The 22,193-nt window shown below is 43.2% G+C and overlaps 1 long non-coding RNA gene across 1 annotated transcript in view; it reads right to left on the reverse strand.

Moving 5' to 3' along the window:
* LOC146001749 (uncharacterized) overlaps nt 1-22,193 on the reverse strand; it is a 50,378-nt gene that overhangs the window by 8,929 nt on the left and 19,256 nt on the right. Inside the window, exon 3 of the long non-coding RNA XR_014443598.1 lies at nt 2,069-2,126. This is a non-coding gene — a long non-coding RNA (uncharacterized LOC146001749). The remainder of the gene's footprint in view (nt 1-2,068; nt 2,127-22,193) is intronic.

The following is a 22,193-nucleotide window of genomic DNA, read 5'->3' on the forward strand; positions in this document are numbered from 1 at the left end:
TTTGGGTAGTGAATTTTGCTGGACGTTAAGTAATTTGAAGTAACTTCATTATATAACTAAGAATAAGGATGCAATGTAAACTGTATATGGTGATATTAAAAGTATATTATTTCAATTACGTTGTCACATCATCTATAAGTATTTTACACGATTATTGTGGTTCTTAATATACTTGCATTATATAAATTGTAAACTCAAATTGGTAACATTATGGTATGAGGGAAACGGATTCCTTCAAATTTAGAGGAGAAAGTACTTACGGAAATCATTTTCTTTAGCGTTGTGGAAGTTCCCGAATATAGATTTGATCCATTTTAATGTGAATGCGTGTTGTTTTTTGCGAAAATCTCTGTCCGACAAGCTGTTTCTGCTCCCGCCATTTGCTTTCTGCATGAGAGTGCAATGTTCCGTGTGTTAAGATGATGCAACCCCGTAGCCAGTGTTTCAGCCTCGCCGTGTTTTCACTAGAACCACGTGTCGAGTATTTTTAATTTTTTTTGGAACGCGTTTACAATACCGGACCACTCTCCAATTGCTATGAAATTTCGCCTACTCACTAATTGAGACCTCCTAATCACGAATCTGCATGTAATAATTGGCGGTCAAGTATGGTAATCGATAAAAAAAACGAAATAAACTATGTTTTCTTAACGTAACGTAACCCTACCATAAGAACAGCAGCTCCACGGAAGACGCCATTTCCCCCGAATGGGTGGCACTTATCGCACAACACTGTAGCAACATTGTGTTCTGACGTCACATGAGAGAGCTTTTTCATGTTAGGCAATACAAGGTAACGCGTCTCTTAGCGAAAATATTAATTTTTCTTTGTATTTATGCTAATGGAACCTAACCTAACAGGCCTAACCTAACCACGTAGGTATTCCTCGTCTGACGTCAATATTCAAGGTTGCAAGATTGTTGTGCGTAAAGGAAGAGCATTAACGAATTGCGAAAGAAAGATGGTTCCGACCCGAATGGGTGTCACTAATCGCACAACACTGTAGCAACATTGTGTTCTGACGTCACAGGAGAGAGCTTTTTCATGTTAGGCAATACAAGGTAACGCGTCTCTTAGCGAAAATATTAATTTTTCTTTGTATTTATGCTAATGGAACCTAACCTAACAGGCCTAACCTAACCACGTAGGCATTCCTCGTCTGACGTCAATATTCAAGGTTGCAAGATTGTTGTGTGTAAAGGAAGAGCATTAACGAATTGCGAAAGAAAGATGGTTCCGAATTGCTGTGTATGGACAATGAACATGGTAAATCGCAAGGTTATTTTACAAGTTCTACACGTAAATGCGACGTATTAGCATAATTTCAAATCCGGGCACGAAAGTAGATATTTTCCGGTGAACGAGGTTGCAACACTGCATAAATCAACAAAACACTCTCAGAACGCCCCCTAAACCAGTACGCTATCATGGCCATAATGTGTTACAGATTCGAAACAACAAGTAACAGTAAGTACTCGTAAATAGAAGAAATAGACATTATCTTAGTTAGAAATGCATTATTTCGCCTGAAGAAATGTTCCGCAACACGTTAGCAATGTAAAGAAGTCCGAAATATATGATTCGTAGGTGTTTCCCTCATACGATAATAGTACCCTCAAATTACGTTTCAATTGGCCCTTTCATCTACGAAGCTGAAATACTGAAATTGTACTCACCTAACTTTTATGAAGAGTACACAAGCCTACAAAATCTTATCCCTTCATTAGTCTACTCTGTTTAAAGTACTGAGGCCTGATATGTTTTGAAAATAAGGAAGTGAAAGATATTTACGGAAGGAAATAGTGCAGTGAGTTTCTGAAGATATGAATAAGTACTGATTCTTGCACAGAGGAATACGTTTTTTGGGACAACTAAAAAATAGATTTTGGTAACCAAACCTTTGTTAAAATAAGCAACGAACAAAAGAGTGTTTATCAAGACCATATTCTTTTAGTAATCGTGCACATAGTTACCAAAAACATTGATTAACCAAAACGTATTTTGTTAATTAAAATAAACCAGCTTTTTCTGTGTAGCCCTACAATTTCAGATTCAATACATACTTACAAGAAACACATTTCCCTATATCGCAGCAACCTTTGCAGCACTCGTTGTTTCGAAGGCACTAGAAAAGATGAACAAAAAAAGTTACTTTATCGAAAGTATAAAAAATCGTTAGAATTAGTTATGGTTCAAATACAATACTCCTATAGGTGTATATACTTCTTTCTATCATTCCACATGAAAAGCACAATATTTTAATGGATTAGGTGTATATACAGGGCAGAGGCACAACCGCGAATTTTTGTCTGGAGGGAAGTACCAGGATAAACGTACCACTATTATTATTATTATTATTATCAGTAGTAGTCGTAGTAGAATCAAAGACGTTATTATCCTCGTAAATTACGCAAAAATGGGGTAGAAGTCGGTGCTAAACCATTTGGGTTGAAACAAATGATTTGAAATATTTTTCTTTCAAGACTCTCAATTTCACATAATGGAAAACAAGCACACACGCTGTTTCTTTTAAATGCAGAAAATGCATGATAAATGCATTTCGAATATATATTTTTTTTACACATAATAAGTATGACTTCCATGTGCAACATATGTTTCACACAGGCATCTATTCAGGAAATGATTTCGGGGGGGGGGGGGGGTTGAACAGCATATTTTTAAGGGGTACAGATAGGACCTCACTATTGTATGTTTAAGGCCAGGGTGCAGCATTAAGAGACCATATTCTGGAGGGAAAAAAATGGGGAGCAACTATCCCCTAAATCGTCTCCACTGTTTAAGGCTACCATTTTAATCAGATCGTGAAATCAGAACGTTCTTCTTTTTACCACTCGACTCCTCTTGTTTCCATGCATTAACATTGTGTGCCGGAACCATATGAGTATGTGTGTTTGTCAATTTCTTCTCATCAGGTATCAAAACATCTATGATGTCTTTGAGTGTTTTTACAAAGCTGTTACACATGAACGGGATGGACAATCCACTCGACAACGTGAGATTCAAAATGTGGGCTGCGAACTGGACGCAGACAGTTCTCGAATATTTATCTCTGATTTTAGCCTGAAAACCACTAATGTGTCTTGTCATCCCATCTTAGCAGCTCTTATAACAACCAAAACCCAGCAAATTGTTCATATTCACGCCTAAGCATTCGCAAGTGTTCAAAATTGTGTCACAGTAGTCTTGTCATGTATCGGCACGAAACAAAGGAAATTTTCTCGAATACAGCTGGATCGCAAAACAATTAATACACAGTGAAAACCCTTCCATTCCCAACACATCTAATGTTTCGTCTTCCAATATGATCAAATCCTTACTCATTTATCTCCAGTGACGAGCCCAAGGGATGGTTGCAGGGGTCATAACCCCATTTGACTCAGTATTCCTTAAAACAATATCGCCAAAGACAGGAAAGATGGCAAAAATGTGAACTGACCACCAAAAATAGTATCCATAACCCCTCTTCCTTCCAAAAATCCTGGACACGCCACTCTTTATCTCGGACACATTTTTAAAAATCAACTCACCAGAAGTTTCTATCATTTCGTATTGGACACTCAAGTAAAATGCGTTCATCCTGCAGGTTTGGATATTATCCTTTAGGGTGCTGCATGCCTTCGCACCTAACATTAACATAGCACTAATTTTCCATCCTTGTGACTTGGATCTTTAAGACTTTGGAAGGTTTCAGACCGAAGGGACACACGATACATGTCATTGCTCAATTCATACATCCAGGATAGAAAATGGCATTTTTGATGCCTCATAGCATCGAAACGAGGGCTCGACGAGCGAACTGCTACGAAGAAAAGTTGTTCGCCTTGATGTCCTCTACACACTGAGAAAGTATGACATCCTGTACATGACACCCTGACTATTAATGTTCAAGGAAATAACAAGGTAGAAAAAATTGTAGTAATATCGTAAATTCTGATTTACAAAATACCTTGTGCATATACAGAGCATTATCTGACATTCGCTACGAGACTCGGCGGCAAGCGACCCGGCATCAGCGCTTGTCTTTCCCGGTGAACGGCGACAGTCGCTCGCTAGTCTGTTTTTTTCGCTCTCCCTGCCTTCGCTCTCTTTCCCCTTCTGTTGACGTTTCAGACTAACGTCAGTATAATCCTCCCTCGGAAGATGTGTTATGTCGTGTCCGTGTGTTGAAGATTGTGGCTTAATATGGCACCACAAAAGTTTACATTACAACAAAGGATTTATCTTGTCGAGTGTTTCTTCGGAAAGAGGAATTGTGGAGAAGTGCGACGACGTTTTGCAAGGAAATTTCCTGGTGTTCCCGTTACACTGTTGTTGATTTGGCGTTTTAAGTCCACTTTATGCACAGTAAGGCTAATCGGGACTGGACCTACAGTTTAAAGTGGGATCCGAACCACTATGTACCTCCACCGGGTATCGAACCCGGGACCCCTTGATTGCAAGGCGACGACGCCATCGAGGAGGCACTGTTCCCGTTACACATAGGACCACTATATTAAACCTAGAAAGAAAAATGGGAAATCTAAAAAATAAAGTATACAAAGACAATCCGCACACAATCGGTGAGTTAAAAGAGAGTATTGTACGAGAATTACAGTAGACGAACTTGCAACGTGAAAATGCCAATGACCTTCGGAGATGCCAGGAATGTGTTGCAGCAGAGGGACATCATTTTCAACACCTTCTGTAGTCAAGGTTAGTACACAATATGAAAACTGTAATTTGAATAGCCGACTCTACCGACTGTTGCGGACCACGTTTGCTGGGAAAGACAAGCGCTGACGCCGGGCAGCTTGCCGCCGAGTCTCGTAGCGAATGTCAGGGAATGCTCTGTATTACACTGTATTTAGATTTTAACAAAAGACACTACGGATACAATCTACATTTTTGATTGTAAATCGCTTCTGTAATGGCATCAATTTTTGATATTCGTCTTGAGTAGAGCAGGTCAGAGAGTTCAACGCCCGAAAATGGCGCTCGGTGGCGCTCGCAGTGTGGCCAACTCCTCACTTAAAAAAATCACCAAGGTTTGTTTTTGGGTCTAACCTAACCTCAAGCAAGGAGCTGGCAACACTGCTTGAGGCTTTTCTCGCAGTGTGGCCAACTCCTCACTTAAAAAAATCACCAAGGTTTGTTTTTGGGTCTAACCTAACCTCAAGCAAGGAGCTGGCAACACTGCTTGAGGCTTTTCTCGCAGTGTGGCCAACTCCTCACTTAAAAAATCACCAAGGTTTGTTTTTGGGTCTAACCTAACCTCAAGCAAGGAGCTGGCAATACTGCTTGAGGCTTGTCTTGGAGTATTGCCAACATTTTACTTGAAAAGTCAGCAAGGTTTTTGTTTTTGGGTCTAACCTAACCTCAAGCAAGGAGCTGGCAATACTGCTTGAGGTTTTACAGTGCATAAAGCAATTTGCCAACCTACTGGTATTTTGCCATAGCTTTTTACAAAAAAGAGAGAGGGAAAAGTTAAACAACCGATAGTGTTGCTAATATTTACCTACAGCTTTTTTTTACTTGGCAAGAGCTATCTTACTTGAGGCTTAACTAATTTATATACTGACGTAACATACACACACTGAGCAAAAAGAGTCGGCAACAAACATATACTGCCGTAAAAGAGAGAGGGATAGATAGATAGATAGCAACACAGTATGTGTGTGCGTGTATAATATGTAGCATTATTAACTAGAGTGCGTTGGCAACCCACCTACAACTAAAAAAATAAAGATGCCAATGTTGCTGTAAGATAAAGAGAGAGACTAAGCTGGCAACAGTGGTGAGCGAATATGCATTATTTCCAAGTCCCGAGCGCCAATGTATATCGTGATTTTTGCAAACCTCTCTCGCGGGAACGATGTGCCACACACACGTACGTATTTTTTTTTATTTCAGTATTGTGACGCAAACAAACAAATAATAATTGTTGTTTTTAGGATGCCTGGCCCCTAACCCCGCCAGGGTGCGTGGTGCCCAACCCAAAAAGGTTCTAATGGCTGCGGCTCTAGATAACCACACCTCTGTAGAGTTTCACGTGTTTTTTTTTTTCCCCCAAACTTCCATGAAACCCTACAGAGGACCTCCGTAATGCATGCAACGTGTACTAACGACTCTAGTGTTATTTGATGTTGTAATATTTTTGGATATAGAATTTTGTGAGATATAGATAATAATAATTATGTTTATTATAATATTTTTTGATGAAGATGGAGAATGTATGTGTGTGTTACAAATAAAGTTGCATGCTTATTTTTTCTAGTGTGTGTGTATGTGTATGTGTTTTTGATGTTCGACAGCATCTGAAACGATAAAAAAAAATTTTATTGTTAATTTTCTCATGTAAAAACAACAACAACAAAATTTTTGTGCAAAAATTCTGATTGTCTTGTGCTATAGTGCAAAAACTGATGATATTGTAATTCATAACTGATGAAATTAATATTGTAACTGATTTTGAACTAGTGAAATTTTTGCATTGTGCTATTGAAACTGATTGTGCTAGTACAAAAATTTCTTATTGTGCAAGAAAAGAGGTTAAAAACTTGTTAAAACTGCTCTGTGACCCTCTCGTTCTTCACGTCGTGGACGAAGGACTTCTCGGCGACCAGGATCACGCTGCATACGGTGTCCTCGGGCAACGGACTGTTGAACTCGCAGACGACCTTGATGTTGGTTCGATCGTTGACCACCACCTGCTTCCTCTTCGTGGTATTGATGACGAACATGGGTCTGCGGGTTTTGAATTCGCTGGGCGTGTAGTACATGTCCATGCTTCCCTCGGTCACGCGTTTGAAAGAGGTGTAAGCTTCGTAAAGTTTGAGGTAATCGTCTTTGGTCATGTCGAGGTTGTAATTCTCGCGCGGGAAAACTTCGTTGCGTCCATTCTTCAGATAAATGTTCTTGATCTTGCAGTCGTCGAACTTGCTGGAATCTTTTTCCTGGTTGTTATCGCGCCCGGTCTGAAAGAGCACCACGACGAAATCTGGCATGTCGAACTGTATGTTGTTGAACTGTGTCGTCACGTCGAATTCCATGTGACTTCCCGACGCCATCTTCTGCACACACTGGTAACCGTGAAAGTGAATCGGCACCTGCGGACTCTTCAAGATCTCTGCTTTGTACTTGAGGGCGTAGTTTGTTTCGTATTCCACGATCGGCATTCTCAACTCCATGCTCCGGATGACGCACTTGGCTGCTTCGGGTAATGTGTTGGCTATCGGCGTGCCGTCGGCGTTCAAGTTGGTGTATCGCATCAGTGCGTCGTTGTCGTTGGCCGCTCTTCGAAACGTGACGCGCAATCCACCCTTCCACATGATCTCTTTGTAGTCCGAGAAGAATCCCGGCAGCAGACGCATGGGAAAGAGCACCGTGTGATTTCTAGTCGATATTTTGGTCCCCGCTTCGAATCCTCCCGCTTGATAGTATGCTGCATCCGTTTTGGATAATTTCAATGTTCCCACTGCCGTCGACGTGATGCCTGGATAATCTATTCTGTCTATGACGGTGTTGTGTTTCCTCACCTCCACCTGCGAGAACAGGTGAGGCACGAAGTTGTCTACGAGTATCAAATTTGCATTGGGCGGAAACGCTTCTCCGCTTTCTTTCTTCACCACGTCGAATTGAAGGTAGAGGTCAGCTCTGTGAGGATGAACGAACCCGTCGCCTACGTCCACGTCGTATTCGATCTCCCTGTTCGCTTCGTTGAGATTGGCGAACGTGCGACGGTTGGGAGGAAAAGATTGCAATTCGTAACTTTCGATTTGCTCCATTTTCACTATGCGTGTTATTTATTATAAGTTGATCTCCACGATGGCCGTCGTAGTGGCACCTGCGAAATCCACCACCTCTCCTTTCTCGTTCGTCACCACCAACTCTATGTCGTCTATGCGGTTGCGACATACTGGAAAATAGATCGGCGAAGAGGGTGTGTAGATGATCGGTTCCATGAACTCGGAACTGGGTTTGAAAGTGGCTATGATTCCCGTCTGCTTGTGACTTCCTAACAATCCGTCCGAGGATTTCGTGATCATGCCTTCCGCCACGTTGCAGTGAACGTTGAGAGTCTCTATGGCTAGAAATTTAGGAATGTTGGTTGCTGTGTGTTTGATGCCAGCTTCGAGTTTTGTGTTGTTCTCGAAACCTAAAAGTTCTCCCATGGTGCCCAGGTCCACGGTCTCCGTCGCCGATAGGATTTCCACTCTGTGCGTGACCGAATTTTGAGAAAAATACGTGCCTTTGGGTAATTGAGCTTGCAAAGTGGAAAGATTGTATTGGCCTGGCGTGACGATGATGTGTTCGTTTCCGACGCTAATTTTGTTGTTGTGCTGCGTGACGTTAGGTATGAGGTACATGCTGTAGAATGCACGCAGAGCTACGGATTTAGGATAGACGATGTCGTCGTGCAGCGTGAGTTTCAAGATCGAAGATTCGCTCGTGAGATGGAACACGCCCATCGTGTTTAAGATTCCACAATGCTTTCTGAAAATGTTCCACCGACGGGTTATTTATTTTAGACATGTATGCGAGAACAGAAAGGCAAAGGTGGCCGCAGTTAACATCGGTGAAACCCTGGATGCGTTTGTCATTGTAGTAGAGGTTGGCAACACCGAGATACTTCACCAACCTGGCAGGTGGTGTGCCACCAAACGAATCGAAAACAAATGCATTGTTATCGTTAATTTTGAGGTAGCATATCCAATGTGTACCAGAATTTTTGTAACTGTCCAGGTTGACCACGCCATACTCTTTTTTCTTCACAGCAGAGGGTAGAGAATCGGACATGAAAACACCCCTGAAGTTCTTTATTCCCAACAGTTCGATCAGAGATTCAATATCGAAGTTGGACAGGGCTTCTTCTTTTTTTTATATTTCTTCAAAGCATCGAGGTTGCTTTTTTGTTTTTTGGTTATACCTTTCCCCTTCTTCTCCATAGCCAGGTTGTGACGTTTCTGTTCTTCCAATTCTGCCTTGTTCTTCTTCGAGTCGATGACGGTTTTCGCGATGGCGGCGCTACCGCCGGCCAAACTTCCAACGGCCCCCAATGCTGCCAGGATGGCTGGGATGCTGAATATGAAACCTCCAATCTTTTGCTGTTTCCGCGAACGCTGCAAGCGTTTCAATTGAGGTGTGCTGAGAAGTAATTTCATTCCGTGTCCTTTCGTCAAGCAAGAACGTTTCTTCTCGCGTTGTTTCTTGGTGAGTAACCCATCGAGGGCACCTAGATTTTTCAGATTGGAGTATGGTATCTGGTACACGACACCTTTGGGCTTCATGTTGATGCTCTATATGTTATCTTCACGATATGTTATTTATATATATGTTTTGAGATTTTTTTTGCTTTGTGTAATTTTTTTGGTATGTTATTTATATATAAATATTCTGAGATTTTTTTAGTCCGTGTAATTTTTTTCAAGGATATACTTCGCGCAGAGTCGTTACACAAATTCTATTACGTGCTTTGTTTTTTTACCAAGAAGTTCTTTTGTACCCTTGTACACGATTCGAGTTTTGTTCTCGATTAAAATAGCTAGCTTCTCGTTGGATAACATGTCAGCGTATCGATCTGGTAAAAATAGACTGTATTGTGCGTTGAGCAACAGACGCGCCTTGGGACCATACTGGGTAGAAACAATTGAACCGGAAGTTATCGTGTAAGGTTTGTCCACTTCCAATTCCCGAATTTTTACATACTCTACTGACAAATTTAGCATTTGTTTTAATGCTTGGAGGTCACTCATTTTTTCAGTTGTCATATCGAAGAGAAATTTTCAGTGTGTGTGTTAGAGAAATTTAGTTTTTTTTTCACGATGTGTGTTATTTATATATACCGAAGATTTTTTTCACGATGTGTGTTATTTATATATATATTTTTTTCACGATTTGTATCGAAGATTTTTTTTGTGTGTGTGCGTTAGAGGAAGAAAGTTCGTGCTTCGGAAAACGCAATGATGTGCGTGATGATTTCTTCAGTTTCCTGTTTGGACTTACACCAATCATCAGTATATCGTCTTCTCCCCTGCCTCGCCTCGTGCAGTTCGTCTAACCTATCGTTTAATTTTTCCCCCGCAACCGAAAGAAGAGTGTCAAGATCACCGCTCCTCATTCCACTGATCTCCCGAAGATGGCCCTTGATAAGCATTTCACAAGGGATACGTGTAAAAGTTTCCCTACATCCTCGCAAGCGTGTTTGAATATTTTACATAGCAGTTCGTGCGGCAAATCGGTTATGCAAGACATGTTGTTATTATTTCTTTTTTACTGTATGTTATTTATTTATACACCCCATCCAAATTTTTGTTTCGTGTTCATGGCGATGGTGGTGCCCAGTGCTGCAACTCTTTCTCCCAGCGAAGCGTCTCTACTAACGAATCTTTCGAAAGCTGCGTGCTCTAACTTTCTGTCTGCTTCGTGACGTGCATCCAGATCGGTGCGAGTGGTGTTGTAAGCGATGTCGTGATCTTTGCATGCGGCGTCCAACGGATTCACACCCTTGTCTCCTCTCTCCAATCTTTTCTCGAGTTTGGTACCCGGTCCGCAGAACTGGTAGCCGGGTAAATGCATCTCGAAAGGTAACTTGTTGATGATGTCGTTCACGAGTCCCTTTCCTTCGGCCACGTTCCAGAATCTCGGAGGCAGCGTGTTGATAATTTTGATGAGGTAACCTATGCCCTTGTCGTTGTTCACGATGAAGTTGGAAAGTTTTGTGCTGATCATGTCCACAATTCCTACCTTCTCGTTGTAGAAATTACGATTGCCTGCATTCTCCTCTCCTGCAATAACCAACAATCGGTCTATGAGCTTGCGCACGTCGTCCACCCACACAAACTCTTTGGGCAGGGTGTTGTAGAGTTTGACGCCGCTGCCTGTTTTCACCTGGTTCCATATCGGCTTGATGAGATTCCTGTATTTTTCGCCGCTGCTCGATTTCACCCTATTCTGCGTAGCGTCGTTGTTCTGGTACAAGGCGTCCGTCATGATCAGAATTTCCTTGTAACTCTGGTAATCTTCTTCGGTGTAATCCTTCGGCTGCTTTTTGGCAACGAGTTCCCACAGTCCCACCGTACCCGGATACCTGTTCCAGCTATTCTTATCGCCTAAATTGACTTTAATGTCGTTGCCTTCAAAAGTCACCTTCGATTTCCCAATCTTCCATACCACACCGCCGCCTTCATTGGTTTCCATGGTGGGATACAATCCGAACACTTCATCCTTGTCGAACTTGCCCGTGCTCAGGTAGTCTCGTGCCAAAGGTCCCAACTCGATCTTATCCAAAGACGACGACGTGCTGCTTATGGCTCGACGTCCTGGCGGTACGTCTCTTAGTTCGAACGGCGTCGAAGGAATGCTCGAAATAGGCGTGGGTACGGCGTAACTTTTAGCTGCAAGTGGTACGAGTTCGTTGATCAAATTTTTATTTTGTTCCGTGACGCCTTTAATTTCTTTACCTAGATCGCTGATGGCGTCGATCACAGGTTGATCTTGACGTTTCTTCTCTTCGTAGAATCCGCGATTCTCGGATTTCCAACCTTTGAAGCGTTTCGCGAGGTAGTTTCGCAACTTGAGATTTTCGTCTTCGATTTTTCGTTTCGCCATAACGTTATTTATACACGTTGTTGCTCACAACGTTGCAACGTTTAGAAAGTTGTTGATTTTGTTTCTGTATTTTCCATCGTTGGGTTTCCTCGTCATGTCGATCGTCGCGAATCCGAAATCGTCACTGTTCCAACAGTGGGAGCAGCAGCGTTCCGAAAATTGATTGTAGTTCATGTCTCCGCCTACGTAGTCATCGTACGCGTGCTTGAGGTTGGTGTGATCTTGACGAAACAAACATATGAAATTAGCGTTGTCACGTACTAACTGTTTTGGAATTTTGGAAAACGTTTGAGCTAGGAAGAAGCAATCTATTCCTTTGTGACGACCTTGCGTGAAAAAATTGCGAATTTCATTTTGATTTTCCAGGATGACATCGTCGAACACAACGACTGAATTTTCACGACAATCGTCGAGTGGTTTTATTTCCGAAGCGAACGTTGCAATGTCCAGACCATCGTACAGTTTTATCAGTTGCTGGTATTTCGCTTGTTCGAGACTTTTCGAAAATACGTAGAGGTGCCTGTTCTTCCAATCTAACCAATTCGGTGCGAGGAGAAAATTGTCCACGAGCAGTGTTGTTTTCCCACACCCTGAAGGGCCTACGATTAGACAACGGATGCTGTCGGGAAGCAACTCGCCGTTCTTTTTTTTCGTTTGACTTTCCGAATCAGGTAGACGTTTCACGACATTCCACGTACTTACAAGATCACTTCGTTCGCGTCGATCCAACTCTTTTCCGGAAGCCCCAGCCATTTCACCAATAGTTTGTCACCTTTTCTACGCAATACTTTCTCGATGAGGTAAGTGTCGGGGTGTTTTGTTTTAGAGAGTTCCTCTTCGTAAAATCTTCCTTTCAAAATCTCGTCGCTACTATCTTTTATTATATACGTGTGCCGGTTTCCGGGTAGAACTCGAACCACGGTAAAAAGTTCCGTGCTCCAGTTTCGTGTGAAACCCCTGTCGAACGTTCGCTTCAATTTACTGATCCTCACCTGGTCTCCAATTTTGAATTTTGATTTCTTGGTAGTGGTGTACTTTGGACAGTAAACTGTAGAAATTAAACGCTGCTCGTCGGACTTGGTAACGTCAGCTGGCTTCATGCCTATGGTTCTGTGTACCGTGTGATTATAGGTGTCGACGAGTTCCGGCAGTATGTCGACCCATTTGTAATTCCCCCGAAGCGTGAATTGTTTCCACATGTGTGTTTTCAAGGTTCGATTAAATCTTTCCACGATGCTGGCTTTGATGTGACTGAAGGTTGAATAATGCCGAATGTCATGTTTTTGAATAAACTTTTGGAATACAGCATTGTAAAATTCCATCCCCTTGTCCGTTTGCAAAAACCGAGGTCGTCTGTCGCTTTCGCGAAAAATTGTCTTGAATGCTTCCGTGACGCACGTTCCCGTTTTGGCTTTCAAAGGTAGAGCCCATGCGAATTTCGAAAACGTGTCTATGACGGTGAGGAGGTACTTGTTACCCTTGTTCAATTTATGCACATTTTTTAGATTGCCGCTACTCATCTCCACGAGGTCACTTTGCCAGAGGTCATCGATTCCCTTGGTTACCACAGCTAAACGTTGGTAGTTGCGGCGTGCAGGTTTATGCAATTCTTCGACGATAGCTTGCCTAGACATTTTTAGAGATTACGTTTGAAGAGAAGCACAAGCGTGATGGGATTCAAAGAGGGTGGCACCTCACCAGTGTTTTGAATGATCAGCTTATCGCCGGCACTCACGTCAAAAACGGTGAGATCTTCGTCTTCGTGTATTTCATATATGTTGCGCGTTTCGTTCCAACGTGCCAGAGGAATGTTTCCTGCTTTCTGGACACCACGATTCGATATCAAGGTCATGGTGGGAACGCTAGCTTTTCTACCGTGAGACCAGTACGAAAATTCATTTATCTGAATCGTGCCATCGAGGAGAAACTTGTAGTACGGATGATAAGGATGTAACATGTACAGTTTGTTACCTTCGACGAACGTGGAGATTCTCTGTTGATTGGGTACGCTGTTGATTTCGATGGCTTGCAGAGAATGCAGTTTAGCGAATTTAGTATCGACGCTAACGAGGTTGCTGTGAAGCTGTCCCAGTGTATTTTGTACGGGCAACAAATGTTCGACGATGGTATCCGTTACTGTAGAAAATGACGGTTTGATTTTCACTTCCACGTTCAACTGCTTGTAGTTTTCGTTGAGTTCTTGTAATTTGGCACCGAAAGAGGCCAGCGTCGATTCCTGCGTGGATTCCAGCACTCCAACTTGATCTCTGATGTTGACGACGATACTCTGAAGGTTCTCGACTTGATTCAATTTCGAACTTTTCTCGGTAAGATCGTTCACGATGCTTCGCATCTCGGTAAACTGCGTGTGAAGGTCGGCGACACTCTGCGAAGTGGGCAGCGTCGACACCAGCGAAGCAAGTTCGTCTCGAATCTGTTCCACGTTCGCCGTTTCCGTTTCTAGTCGTTTCAGCATACGTGATATGCTCTTTTTCAAAGCGTGTAATTCTTTTGAGGTGGGGAGATTGGCCACCCTACTTTCGAGATCGCTCAATGAACTTTTGATGTCGCTCGAATCGGATAGTGCCGTCACCGCCGTTTTCAATTTTTCCAAATCTTCGCTCGAAGGCACGCTCGTCCGTAACGATTCCAAGTCACCCTGTATGTTGTCCAGCACGTGATGAAAATGAGCAAGATTCGTTTCGACGTTCAAATTTTCTAAATATTCGATCTTCTGCTGAACCGTGCTTAACGTGTCTTGAATACTCGTCAACGCGCTCGCTTCAGCATGAATATTTTTAATTTCTTCGTTGATCAACTCCAGAGACGCCTGAAGCGTAGCGATGGTGGTTTGAATGTGTTCGAAATCTTGATAAGCCTCCAATTGAATTTTTATGTTCGCGACGCTTTTGCTGATGACCTGCAGTTCGTCTGACGATGGTAGGTTCGTCATGGTATCTTCCAAAGTCTGCAACTTGGATTTAATTTCTTCCAATGTACCGGTGAATTCTTCTTGTAATTTGGAAACAACGACGTGCAAGCGTTCTACATCAATATCCTTCACAACAGTTTGAAGTTCAGAAAAATTTTTTTCTATTGCCGAAGTTCGTTCTTCGATTTCGAGTTTCAATTTTTCCAAATCTTCATTTTTCGATTGAAATTGTTGTAATTTGGCCAAATCATTTTGAAGCTTATCCACGCTCAACTGTATATTTTGAACGTTGTCGTAAGAAGGTACGTCGACATAATTTTTTATGAGCGTTTTCAGTTCGGAATCGATTTTCAGAATGGGGTCGAGACATTGCGTTTGGAGCGTAGCGATCTCGGACTCTAAACTTTTGTTTAAGGTCTCCTGCAAAGCGATCAAATCGCTCCTCAACTTTTTAATTCGGACATCCAACATAAGAATCTCTTCTGCGTGGTCTACACGCTTGGTGTTGCCGAAAATGTCGTTAGGCATTTTGGTTAACGGTTATTTATAATAGGATAGACGATTCGTAATTCTACGAAGAGAGGAATGAGTTTGTCGTAATCTCCTAGGAGTTCTACGTATAAACAATCTCCTGCAGAAACATCGTACGTAATGTTAGAAAGCATCTTGTCGTGCTTGATTCGAAAAATGTTCTTGCCGGTAGATATTTTGATTTCGCCTACGTTTTCCGGATTCACAGCGATTTGAAGTTTTCCATCAATCGGAATTTCGTAGAAATGTAAATTGTTGTTGAAGACGTAAAACATCTTGCCCACATCGTCATCCAATTTCGTCCAAATGCTGTTAAGGTGAACAATCAGTAGACCGTTGAGTTTAGTTAACATGGAAGGTAGAAATTCATGATCTGTCGCCGTGTGGTGTACAGTCTCCATGTTGGTTTGTTTTCGGAAACCAAAAAGATTCATAGGTATGCTGGTTATTTAAAATACGGTCAAAGTTTTTTGTAATGACAGTCAGTGTTTTTTTTTTGTAATGACTAACAAAATGATTTTTTTGTTTTTTTTTGTTTTGTTTTTATGAATCTTCTGTTGAAGATGGGCACATGTTGCAGGTTTTGCTTTCTGCTAAGCGATAGTGCCCCCACGGCAGTGTGTGGATTCCACATTGGAGAACGCACCTCTTGTCGTCGTTGGGATCCAGGGCAATCTTCCTCACTTTGTTGGTGGTCAACACATGGTCGACGCTCTGGATGCGCTGTTCTGCTCTTAGAACCGACGACCTGGTCTTGAGGCAATCCACGAAGTCCTCGAATGTGAGATGCTCCCGAACCACCTGTCTGCCGACACCCTTGGCCTTCTTGGTAACGCTACCCTCGGCTTTGATGGTATAGGCCTTGGCGCGAAGACCTGCAAACTCGAGAATCACGTCTCCGTCTTTTTCGTCTTTGAGTTTGCCGGGCACCTTCTTGTTGCGGGCCAGGATACCGTACCGGTTCGGCTGGGAATAGCCCGACGTGTCAAAGAGCTTTTCAAGAGCTCGAACTTTGACTATATCCCCGTATGCGTCGGCTGTGCGAACGTGGTACACCAAGCTGTCCGTGTCCGTGTAGAGAAGCGAGATGTTGTGGCCGTAGTGTGGACGTAATATGTCGTAGTATGTTTCGAACATGTGGAGCTTGCTCAGATCCAGAACAGTGGCTCCAATGTAGATGGGCTTGGCGAGTTTCACCACACCTAGCCTCATGTGAATCAGAGCCAGCTGCTCGTTATAGATTGTTCGAGACTTGAACAATGGACTCGCGACAAGCTGACGACATCGCTCTTTCCTCGTCACCAATTTTATGTCCACGCGATTCCGTACATTCTCCATGGTCTTGCCAAACACCGCATTATTCATGAGCTTGAAGAAATCCTTATCAAGCTCGGACGTAGCTGCGGTGCGGTGTTCGGTGTTGACTTCGATATATGGGCGCAACCACGGAGAATGCTCGAACTTGAGGATGCGGTGAACTGCGTGGACCGTGACCCCTCGCTGCATCAACCATCGGAGATTCTGGTAATGCAGGACGTAATTCTTCTTGGGTTCGAAATCCATGACGAGCTTCTTCTGGTTGGAATCGGGTGGACACTTGAACTCGGGTGCAGGGGGAAGATCGCAGAACAAATCCTGTAGCTTCTCGGAGAACTCAAGGTCCACCTCGGCGAAGAACCCATGTTCCGAATCGTCGAAACTTTCGACGTCGAATTTGAAAGGGTCAGCCCACTCGAACCCTCTAAAGGGGAGTGGCTGCATCATGGAGTGCCCGTACAAGTTATTCACGTCCGTGTGCATGATGTAGCTCGACGGTTGGGAGGAGTCGTAGCCAGTAGCCATGTGACGGTTGTTGGCGCGCGCGTGCCGTTGCGACACCTGGACCATGCCACCCCGCACGGCGCGTTCCACAAACAGCATCATGTCCACGTCCGAAAGAAGCTCCAGCTTGATTTTCGTCACCAGAAACATGGCTGACCACGCCAGTCCGGGGAGACTATAGAAGTAGGCGGGATCCAGGTGGTAGATGTTCATTGCAGTCGCCCGGAACGTCTGGAACACGTCGGCGAGGAGCGTCACATCAAGTCTGAGGTAGGCATCGTGGTAGTCTCCGAGATTTTGGCAATCCAGCTCGCGCCACATGGACTGGGCGTGATGATATTCTTCGTCGGTGATGTTCGAGCCTCGTAGCTGACTGTAGAACTTCGCCTGGGGAGGTAGCGACGTCTCTGCAAACTTGGTAGAGTCGGTGACGTATTCGTAGGGGTAGACCCCCTTACGCCTGAAGAGACCGGCGTCCAAGTTTGGAAAATTCGCAGAGGTAATGAGCATTTGCTCGTTGCTCAGCTTCCCTGCAAGGGCATCGAGGCTGGCCGGGAGGAACCTCAGGGAATCGAGGAAGCGAAGCTCGACGGTAGAGCCGGATTCTGGGATCGACACTCGCTTGCTCACACTGATGTAACGCTCCTCGTTCTGGGCGAGAACGTTGATTCGCATGTCGTCGTACCCAAGATGTTTGATCAGGTGGTGAAAGTCGTACCCCGAGCCGTTGTGAAAAAACACAGGGATGAAGCGTGGGTCCCGGGCCAAGCGGTTGCAATCGTTGCACCAAGGACCAACGTACCTACCGTTAAAGTGATCGTGGTGACGGACTTTACGGTTTTTGGTAGTGTACTCCTCGACGCAGACAGGGCAAGCGATGGCCTCGTCGTGTCTGCGTTGATCGTCGGGGGACAGTGGGAGCATAGACTTGGGGGTCAACAGCACCTTCCCTATCTCGATGGCCTCGTCAACCATCCTCTCGAGGAAGTGTTTGGCTGCGTCGGGACCGCGATACACATAGGGCTCGGGGGCGATGTGTTGATCTCGTCGCACCACAACGTAAGCAAAACTGGATGCCTCGTGGAGTTGGTAAGGGGTGGTGGAGGAAACTTCGGGATCGGGTTCGCAAGTAGACAGGGGTTTGAGAAAGGCCTCGAAATCCGCGATGATGATAGCGGGGTGCTCTACCATGGCACCGTGCTTGCGGAAACACTCCACGTCGCCAGGTTTGGGCAAGTCTGCCACCCCAGGCTCGTTGGCATTGCAGTAGAGCTTGTGGTTAGCGAGCTTGTCGGCAACGATGTTGGGACCTTTGATGCGCTGGTAATCCTGCTGTTTTTGATTATCAAAAATAGACAAGCACCTGCGACAAACTTCTATGCTACCATTATGCTTGCTTTTTTGACTCGACACCAACCGGGAGAGCGAGCGAATGAGAGTATAATGGTGGTGAGTTTCATCCTTGATGAGCAGAAGATGAATTTCCTGCGCACCGTCGTCGTCTACGTCGCTCACCCGGATAGGGTACACCACATTTTCGTCGGTGAGGCCGTAAACGTTGATGGCCAACCGAGGGTTGTGTGTACGGGCCTCGAACTTACGAATATCCGAAAGCGCCACCGGGTAGTCGATCCCAACCATCGCATCTTCCAGCTCTGGCTCGTAGGGTAGGTAGTGGTTAACTCGGTGTGGATGGTTTTTCCAGTGAACAGGGTGTAATGCTGCAAGCACCGACCAGAGAAAGCACTTGGCGTCACTGTTTTGAATGTTCAGGACGGCCTTTTTATCCTCAATCGCTTCTGGTAAGCGGACGTAGCTGGAGGCGGAGAGAGGTACAAACTTGCAAAGTTTGACGTGCAGTTCGTGAGGCTCGCCACACAGCGAACCCCCCGAGCCCTTGGCTTGATGTTCCTCCTGCTTTGCCACCAGCTCCTCGACAAACTTGTTGTAAATATCCTCGAGGTTGTCGACATTCGCCAGATGCAGCGTCTTCGCCTTGGTGTTGTGGCAGAAGCTGTAAATTTCATCAGAAGGCTTCTTGTACCAGCAACGTAGCGATGCGTAGAATTTAGTGGAGTGCGTTGCAAGCGCATCGCCGAGGACGGAAATAATTTGCGCTTGCACGTTCTCTAAAAAGCTACGCACGTCGCATGAGCCCTCCGAAATAAAAGAAAAGTCCTCTAACGAACGCTGGAAAGCAGACTGGTCTGCTTTTATCGCAGGCTTGACGCGTTTAGCAGGTGGTGCATTGATGGAGGCTGCTTCCGCCTTCCTCTTGGTGGAGGTCGAAGGCTGGGCCCCAGATGTATTTTTGCTTAGGCAAGTAAGCTTATGCTTTTTGGCATACGCAATTGTAATATGTTTATTACATCCGGAACACAGTTCGGTGGCAGCCAAATGCTTGCCTGGCACGCAGGTGCGACAATGTCTTGCAAAATGTTCGCTTGATATAGTTTTTTCGCACACAGGGCAACTTTTCATGGAGCGCATTTTTTCGGGGTATGTTTATTTATATATGGGTGGTGTTGCCTTCCTCAAATATATGCTTTAATCAACTCTATAAAAAAAAATTAAAAAAATATATAAGAAAAATATGATTGTAGATAGAAAAAAACACAATAAATATTGTATGCACATGTAATTCTATTTAGCTTATTTTTGCTAGACACGAATTTTCTTCAGATTTTATTGCCCATTAGTATATTTTTCGACTATTCTAGTAGAGGCGTGAAACTATGAAAATGTTTTTGTTTATATATATTCTATTGTTTTGGCTGATATAATAGCAAATATATATAGCTATTTTGAAATTCTAAAACTTTCAGGTATACTTAATTTTACATGCAAACATACATCATAAAAATTACACAATCGTATTTTTTTTCCATACGCACATTTTTTTTATTTTTGGAAAACAAAGTTATTTTCGATCTCCATTTTTTAAAATCAAACAATAAACATTATTTGTGTTTATAGTATTTGTCGGGCAATAGCAGATAAAACAAGAATAGGTTTTCTACGACCCATACTTTACGAGTTACAAAACAACTTAGAAATTACATCTTGAAATTTTAATTTAAAATAACTCGAAAACAGTAGGCACTAATCATTATGTTTCCAATAGGTTGCAGAGTACCTTCAATTTTTTTATCAAATATCATTAAAATTTTCGAAATAGGGTAAAAACTAAGCCAGCAAATCAAGTTTCTCAAAAAATAAAAAAATTGTCTATATTTTCGAAACTTGAGGGGGTAAAATCGATTTTATTTGCTAGTCGAATAGTTTTCGTCAAATCCTATCCAACAAACTTAAAATCATCATCCTAGCTCAATTAGGAGCCGAGAAAATCAATATCTTGGAAAACGTCTTAAGATTTTTGTCTTAAGAAAATTTTCTTGATAGACCGGAAGTAACATCTTGACAGACCGGAAGTCGACTTTCTTAAAGATTAAGATATTTGTCTTAAGACGTTTTCCAAGATATTGATTTTCTCGGCTCCTATGGGACCTAGAACCATGTAACTTTGGTCTATGTATATACCAGTACTTGCCCGACGCTGTGGCCGAGTGGTTAGCACATCGCGCTGCGACGCCAAGAGTTCCGCGTTCGAATCCCGGTCGGGTATGGTTGTTTGTGAATATCCATTTTCATCAATTTCATCACTCATCTTCGCAAATTAGCCAACAAGTACAAAACGCGAAGTAAAATAAACTAAATCAATCAATCAATCAATATACCAGTATTTTTCCTACATGTTCACTCACCTTACAACCCACCCGATCAAAAAAAAAATTTACCCCCTGTGCGCATGCGCGCATGTATAAATTTAAAATATAGGCTCGATATTAAAAACAAAATATTATTTTTTTTCCTCCTCTCCTCTCTCTGGCCTAGATTGCAAATAATTGCAGAAATAATAATACCATGATATTTTTTAGACTGAAGGTCTAAATAAATAAGATTCGAATAACTATGTACTTCCACTAGTCTCTGCGATGGCGCAGCGATAGTCTTGTAATCCAGGGTTCGATACCCACACAAGTGGTTTTTGAAACTGAAGGTCCAGTCCCGATTAGCCTTACTGTGCATAAAGTAGACTTAAAACATCAAATCAAACAGTACTTCCACTAGCCTCTGCGATAGCACAGCAATAGCCTTGTAATCTCGGGTTCGATACCCACGCAAGTGGTTCTTGAAACTGTAGGTCCAGTCCCGATTAGCCTTACTGTGCATAAAATAGACTTAAAACATCAAATCAAACAGTACTTCCACTAGCCTCTGCGATAGCACAGCAATAGCCTTGTAATCTCGGCTTCGATACCCGCACAAATAGTTCTTGAAACTGTAGGTCCAGTCCCGATTAGCCTTACTGTGCATAAAATAGATTTAAAAACAACAAAATCCAATCCAGAGTATCAACAAATTCAAAAAATAGAGTTTCCCCTGTACACTTGTATAATTTTAAACTCAAAGTTCGATACCCAGCAGAGGTGGTTCGGATCCCGCTGTAGGCCCAGTTTCGATTAGCCTTACCGCGTAAATTTTAGTTTTATAGCTAGTCAAGCAACTTGTGTGCGTATAACTTATGCTGATATGGTACTCACCTGACAGACCAAACTAATTCGGCTTCTATTACACTTGATATTTACACTTGGTATAGCGTACACTTTTATGTGACTGCCCAGTAGCAATACTCGACTGCAACTAATGTGCGCGAGATTTCTAAATAGAAACTTATACCTGCCGGCAGCTAAACTTTCAAGATTGGTTCGAGTTATGCGTGAACGCCCTTTCCTAGAAAACATATCGTTGACGCCCAACTTGATGGACAACTTCCTGTAGTCGCACCCAGGCAATTGACAGTTTCCTGTTGTGTAATTGATGGTTTCCCATAGTTACTCGCCCAAGTTTCCACACAACACAGTTGAGTTGACCACAGATTTTTAGCTTATCCTTTCAATTACCCCCAACAGTCGATGAAAATTGTAGATAGGCTGTGATTGAAATTGCTTGGAAAATTACTGCCGATACAAATAAAGTGACAGTGATGTATAACAAGCCCAGGATACTAAAGCAACAGAGCGAAACAATATGCTTGAAAGCAATCGTGGGGGGAGAAAACAGCTGCCGTGGGAAATCACTGCTGCGATGTCGCGTAACAATCAAACCGGATGGGTTGGGTACGATGGGTGCGATCAACTAGCGGCAGCGGTAACAATTAAACCGGATGTTTAAATATCTGGGCGTGATAAGCTTTTTGAAGCTTGATTGATGGGTGCGAGGTGGTCGATGCATGCGAAA

Source organism: Lepisma saccharinum, chromosome 17, assembly GCF_977018435.1.
Source record: "Lepisma saccharinum chromosome 17, izLepSacc3.1, whole genome shotgun sequence".
In the NCBI taxonomy this organism is placed as follows: domain Eukaryota; kingdom Metazoa; phylum Arthropoda; class Insecta; order Zygentoma; family Lepismatidae; genus Lepisma; species Lepisma saccharinum.